We start from the raw sequence: 7,628 nt of genomic DNA on the forward strand, positions 1-7,628 counted from the left end.
TACTGACATCTCTTTTATTTATTGAGAATCTACTTTAATATTTTAAAATTATTGATTTTATAATCAATCGAAATGAACTTGGACTTTAACTTAGTTTACATTCTATTTCATTAATTAATCCTTCACTTTATCTATGTTCTTTCTCTCTACTTGTACATAATCCCTTTGCATTGCATTGTGACATTTCAATGTTGTACAAGAAGATTGCACTTTGTTTTCTTTTTGCAACTCCTTCAAACTCAAAATATTTGTCAAGCTCATTAATCCAATAAATAACTTCTTCACCATTGATGCTTCCAGAATATGTAGAAACTTCTACTTCAAGCTTGGATCCAACAATCATGATTTTTCTTATCAATCTCTCATCTTTTGTAATTAGATTTGTAATAGCTCCATCCTTGATTTGGGGTTCTTCTTCTTCTTCATCTTCTTCTTCTTCTATGTCAGTGTCCTCATTATTTTCCACTCTTCTTCTTTATACCCTCTTCATGCCATACTACTTTGCAACATGATGTTCAACTAAATGTAACATATTCCACCACCTCGCCTAGTTGTTGTTCTAGGCAGCATACTATCTTTTCCTCAACCTCCCAAACCTTTAGACTCTGCTACTAAATGATGGAAACCCTTTCTCAACACATAAAGGACAATGAATTCAAGAGAGAATGATGATGTAATGAGTGGAGAATGTACAAGGAACATGACATGACTAATTGGTGAGGAATAAATGGCAACACAATACACAAATTATTCATTAAATGATACAAAAATCTCAAATTGGACCCAAGAAACAAAGAAACAAAGTCTTGCTTAATTCAAAAGACAATAGCAACACTGGATGATCCTACATGGACCGATTCAACAAAACTATAGACTTCCAATTGTTTAGACTTAATTGACATCATATAATATAAGAATTCATATCAATCTACTCTATATGGGTACAATTTTGGTTTGATCCTTCAAGGATTGACTCATTGTCAATATAGACTTGACCGCTAAGGGATGTCAATCTCCATCCATTGATCCTCCCTTGAGATTGACTTCTTACATTCTTATTTTGACGTGATTGATTTCTGGTCTTCCATCTCTATGCTTTTGATTGTTTCATGTTGCTTATGATGCCTTGTTCTCAAATTGACTAGCTTGCTCAAAACTGATGTTGAACCAACTAGTTTGGTTTCCCTAATTGTCAACTAACTAATAAACTACTTCAATGGTGACATGAAGCAATTTTGTTCTTCTAGAGGAAGTCTTGAGGCAAAACTAACAAAAGCGAAATCAACATTGAAAGAAGACAGGTCAGCAAAGTAGAACCAAAACAAAAAAATAAAAATGATCAAGATTCATGAGGTGAATACTTTTACATCGAATTTTACAAATTATTGCATGTAATACAATAGCTGCAATAAATATTTAGTCATTACAATGGTTCAACAATACAGATTATGTCCTATCCCTCTAATGCTGCAATCACATGATACCCCTCCAAGAGAAGAAATAAAATGTTTATATAATAAGAAATATTAAAAAGTAATCACAATCTACAAGAGATTACTTTTTCAGAAACAAAATAAGAAGAAAAAAATTCTGAATCAAACAGTCTAAAAGGTTATAGTCTATGAATAGCATCTTTAATACATTTAAAATAAAAGAATTTTACAAGATTAAGAAGCACATCTTTAATACATTTCGGAAAAAAAAATCATTGACATTTAAAAGGCAAGCAGTCTAAATCATCCTTAATATATTTTGGAATTCCTCCTTTCCAAATTATTACATGCAATGGAATGGGTGAGTACAATGGTCATTGCAATGGTACCACCTCTCCGCGTTTTATGATTTGGGATGACAATTCAGAAGCTGAAAGTCTCTTTGCACGGCAGTTGCCTCTAGAGACTTAATTTGGCCCTACACCTTCCTTCTCTCCATCTCTTTTACTCTTACAAATTCATGCAATCGTATCTCTGTCTTTTAACTGTTCTCATAAATGACCTCTGTCCAGCTGCGTTGACCTCCAATCATCATATCACTACAGTGACACACAACAAAATAATAATAATAGTGGAGAAACTCGTTCATCCTTAGCTGAAAAACTGTTAATTAGGTGAACATATATGTAACTGTAAGATGATTTGATTTTTGGGTCACGTATCGAATAAAGGAAATAACCAACCTACTTTTTCCTCCCTCTAAAACTCAGTGCGACAAACATTTGGTGTAGATGGCAAAGCATAGTGGACTAGAAGCAGTTTTGAGACTTATCAGCTTTGTGTACATAGGAGGGAGGAGGCATCATGATCTTTATAAAAGTAAAATTTAAAGACAGTTCTTATTAGATGTGTTGATATAATAAGTTGCGTGATGAATTTCAAATACAGATTAAAAATAGTCATTTTCTCATTTCTTAAAACGAGACCCTAGGTTCTATATACATGTGCATATTCCAAAAATAGTCTACACAACTAATACTACCTCGCTGGAGGAATATCATTCATTCTCTTAGTTTCATCATCTTGATTTTGCTCTAAAACAAATGAGTTGCAGTAGATTTGAAAAGAAGAGGTGAGTGATCCAATGTCTAACCCTAAAATATAAACATGTTTGAAATTTCAAAGTCAGTGCAAATTTTTCTCATTAGTAATACAGATAGATTTTGCCATTACACCAAAAGCACATATCGATAACACAAGAGATTTCATCTAAAATTTAAGAACTAGAGCAACACTGACCTTGTATCTTCCACACGGACTTATCAAAAGAACGTCTTCCAGAGCTTACTTGGCATGTCAGCCCGCCTCCATAAAATTGGCATTGCTGGTATGGAGGTGGACAGAATGCCAAGAGGCTTCAGAAGACGTGTTTTGACAAGGAGGTGTGGAGGTGAAGCATGAAATGATCTCCATGGCTGCCAAACAGAATAGAATGTCCCATCTGTGGGTGAAGGTGAAGGAGAGGCTAGCTCTGTATGTATATAGTGAGAGAGGGAGCGGGGTAAAGGGGGCAAAGGCCTGCAGAGGGGAAATGAGTAGACACGTCAGATGAGTAGAATTAAACGAAAGAGGTTATGTTTTTTGAAGGGTACGCTGCACGCATGCTGTCCGAACGATGAAAAACAACTGTAAAGAGATGTGCAATCAACACTCTTCTCCTCCCTCATTAATTACTGTGCTTCCTCGTTGCTGACGCCGCTTTACTTCCTTTTCTTATTTGACGCCTATCCGTGCCCGTCATTTATACATCATTTCTATCGTGCATAAATCCTTTCATAATTATCCGTTCAATGATGTCCAACGGATTTTCATCTACGTCAAATCTATGAATCCATGGAGATCTATGAGTCAGGTAATACATCTTGTTTAGTAAAGAAAATGCTTATGTTTTAGAAAGTGTATTTGAAAGTTCTAAACAAGTGTTATAGATTCACTAGGTCTTGCTAAGTGTAAGATTAGAACAATGAAATAAGGAATGAGGCAGGGATAGCACCTGGAACAAATTTTGTAGAATGGATATCATTATATTCTTGATTCTTAGCCAAAGAGATTCAATAAAAAATTATGCTCTTATATGAAATAGTGAGAAATTGTTTAGTAAATGACCTCCATAACAAATAAAATTTTGAAAATGAACTTACTACAATTTAAAAATTAATGAACTAACTTCACAAATTGATTAATATATTTTTAGGTTAAACTAAAAAATATTTACCTCAAAACTTAAAATGAAGTTTCCCATAATCTCCTAACTAAAGCCTCATCCACAACACAAATAAATAAAAAGATAACTCACAATACAACAAAAAACTAAATAAACCAACTCCAAAACTCAAAATAACATAGGCATCTTAATGTAAGAAATGTAGCAAATAAAATGTTCGCTCACTGTAATGGATTGTTGAATACATAAGCAGCCGTCAATTTTAAACAAGTGGGTGGAGCTCCCCTACTTTGGCCTCTTCGTTTGCAGTGCAATTTATTGAAAAGGTAAAGAGAGGCAGGCTGACTTGTGGGTTGACAGCATTGGAAATTGCAGTGAAGATGAAGGCCCACAGTCCTGTATGAAGGTAACATTACACACATCATTTTTCTTCTTCATTGTATAAAGTAGTTGAGGAGTAATTGGAGTTCTCCTTTAATTATGGGCGAAACACAGATGCTTGATGGAATATGATCTTCGTTCCGTTCAGCTCTCATTATAAGTGACCATGTGCATGCCATATGCAAAATAATTAGGCTAATTATCACAAGCTGGGTAGTTGAGCTACAACGGAGTGCTGTTCGGCATCATGGGTACTAACAATTATGGACCTGAAAACTTTGCAACAATACAAAAAACTATGCATATTCTCGAGGACTATCTACCTTAGCTGTTTTATGAAACTGGTATAATGTTTTAATGAATGATATCATGATAAATTTAGATCTTTCAAGTTTGATTTGAGAGTCTTGAGTTTGAATTGCCCTCTCTTTAATATAAGAGAACGTTTCCAGAAAATTGTCTAATATATGATTTCAATTTTATCTTGTCTAATATTGAAGGCTTTGTATTGGATATAACTTGATTTTTATGGATTTATTTATAATTATTAACTTAATAAATTTATTGAAAATCTTTTGAATGAATTTGTATGGTAAAACTTTTTATTCAACTTATTCTCAACAAAACACAAATTACATCAACATGGACTACATTTCCAAATGTAGTCACATCAAAGGTAGTCATGTACAAGTAGAAAACAATCTAGCTAGCTATATTTTTGGAAAGAGTTTCTATGGAGTGTGAGGGATGTAAGACTTAAACGTGTATTATATATGTGTGGAAGTTGTTTTACATTATTAAATTTGAGTTATCTAACACATAGACTAGTGATCACCTACAAATTCACTAGTTGTTTGTCACTTCAATCATTGCACATTACCAACACACACACCTTGATCCTTGTTCATAGCATTTTCCACGACTAATTGTGTCATGTAAGGTGGCCAAGTTTTTGGATATATGCATGAGGAAGTATGAAAATGTAAATGAGGATAATACTTTGGAAGTACCTAATTTCAAATTTAGCAATTTCATATAATAGAACATAAGAACAATACATCAAATAAAATAACGAAAGCAGTATTACCTTCATGAAGTTGAATGTTTCTCTATTGATCTTGGATACACTTCAATAGTTTGATATGCGGATTGCACTTTTTGAACTATCATAACCTTGTGATATCAGAATGAATTCGATGATAGCATGAATGTTGTAAAAATTATGGATAAATTGTATATCCTTGATGGATTGGAAGATAGTAGGTTTAAAACTTTCACACAATACTAATCAATGGTAAAGAATGACGAAAGAAGTCAATGGGCGATGTTGATTGTCAGAATATGAGGGATATGCATGATACCTACGTCCCTGTGACGAGCTAAACCGATGAGTTAATTGATTACTTGGATGAGTGAATTAGATTCGATTGGTGTGTGGCACTGAGAGTGACTTTGAGTGAATTTTCTTGATAGATCCACATGAATTTGGAAAGAACTGTCAATAAAAATAAATAAATAAATAATTTAATTCATGTGCATAGGTAGAAGAAAATAAGTAATTCATTTATTTAGGAGATTTTTTTAACTAGTTCAATAATTAATATAATTTAATTAATGTGGATGAAAAAGACAAAATAGTTGAATTAATTAAATTATTTATTTAACTAATGTGGAGGGAAGAATTTGATAAATTTAGTATAAACAAATTGATTTTTTGAAGAGTAATAGTATTTAGAGTGGAATTTTAGTTTAATTTAAATTATTTAATTGATATCAATAAGAATTGGTTAAAAATAATGAGGTGATGAAACAAGAATATGTGATTCATTTTAGAAGGAGAAAACCCATGTAAGGAAAAGGCACATCTCCCCACCCCCTGACCAAAAAGAGAGAAGAGAGACCAAGTAGCCCCTCTCCACCAACCATCCCCCACCACCCCTCTCTCAATGTAGAATTTACATGAATTGTAGATGCTCCAAGCTGGATGTAGAATATGCTTCATGGTCATCAAACAACATTCCTCTCCTTAAGAAGAAGAAAAATCAAAGGTGCATGAACAAAGTCTCCCCGATCTTGAAAGAATGATGTAGGAAGAAATATCAAGATGTGCATTCAATATATGAAAACTAACCAAGTATCCCTATCAAAGTTGAAAGTTTTCTCCTCGAAATCAAGTGTACATAGCTCAAACTACTTAAAAAGATAATTCAAAGTCTAGAGGATATAAATAAGGAACAAGATCCACAGTCTCAAGGGTCTCCTTTGAAGATAAAGAGACCTCCTCTGAATATCATTTCAAATCGCACTCATTTTTGGTGAAGAATGATCATCTAGAGAATGAAGAAGAGGGTCAAAGAGTTCCCTTAGAAAAACTAAAGAAGGATCATCCCCATCAAAGATTAGTTGAATATCATCAATTATGTCTCCCAAAATTTCAAGGTAGGACTCTACAAAAAAACCTACAATGTCTATTAAGTAGCTATCCCAAGGAACTATGTCCAGAAGAAAATACATATCATGTTGCATTAATCTACAAGGAAAGTGCACCAAGATGTTGGTAAAAAAATGTGGCCACATCTCAAATATATATATATATATATATATATCATTTAACGAAAATTACGTTATTTGAAATTTGAAAAATCTAGGATTAGAAAAGTTGAGCCTTTTCCAAGCCAAAATAATAATAATAATAATAAACCTTCAATTTTACAAAATGTGATCATGTTTTGACTATCATATAGATTTTTACAAACTTGCAACCTATGTCTTTTTTGCACACCAAAAATGCATTAGCGAGATAACAGGAAGGAAAAATGTCAAAACCCAAGTGCACTAACTTTGTAATTTTGTTGCCTTTTTTTTATCAATTTGCAAGCGTACTACATTGTTGAATAGTTAAGAATTTATTTTTCAATTGTTTTGGTTTCAGTTTTAATTGAGTGTTGAAGTGATTTGGGTTTTTTAATTAATTTGTTGTCAAATTCTTAAAATAATCCTTGGCCAATAATCCTTGGGCATTAAAGAAACAAAAAATACCTCTTCCTACATAGGAAATGTTTATAATGTGTAATAAGCAACAAGAGAACCCTCAAAAAATTACCCCACAAAACAAAAAAAAACTTAAACCCACCACCAAACCCAAATCCAAATCTTTTGCATGTCCTCCAATAGATAGCATAGATGTCATACAAGAGGATCCTATCAATCACCTTCAACAAAACAATGCCCAAATTACCATATTGATTAATATTTTGAGGCCGTGTAGTCTTGCACACCACTCATCCCTTACTACAAGCCTACAACATAGGCTTCACAGAGGGATAAATATTACATGTATTTTATCTTGATGGGTTTCCATATGATCAGTTGAATAAAAGGGGATACATAAAAGTGACACATGTGCTCTTTTCATTGATCCTACTACCAATAACTCCCTAGAGGTAGCTACAAAACAATTTCCTATACATTGATATGTTCATAATAGGATGCGAGCAACATTTTGGGATAGTTGGAATATGATCTTAGACCAACCACCTTATAATAATTAGGATGTGCCTATATATTTTTCTAAGAAAGCTATATTGTGA

General features: G+C 33.0%; 1 long non-coding RNA gene across 1 annotated transcript; it reads right to left on the reverse strand.

Moving 5' to 3' along the window:
- Positions 1 to 1,729: 1,729 nt before the first annotated feature.
- Positions 1,730 to 3,073, reverse strand: LOC149578373 (uncharacterized). The gene is made up of 2 exons (XR_016356156.1): positions 2,733 to 3,073; positions 1,730 to 2,032 (listed from the first exon to the last, which is right to left on the reverse strand). It is a non-coding gene; the product is annotated as an uncharacterized LOC149578373 (long non-coding RNA).
- Between the last annotated feature and the right edge of the window lie 4,555 nt (positions 3,074 to 7,628).

Source organism: Cupressus sempervirens, chromosome 1 (assembly GCF_028749045.1).
Source record: "Cupressus sempervirens isolate cs-2001-9-10 chromosome 1, ASM2874904v1, whole genome shotgun sequence".
NCBI lineage: Eukaryota > Viridiplantae > Streptophyta > Pinopsida > Cupressales > Cupressaceae > Cupressus > Cupressus sempervirens.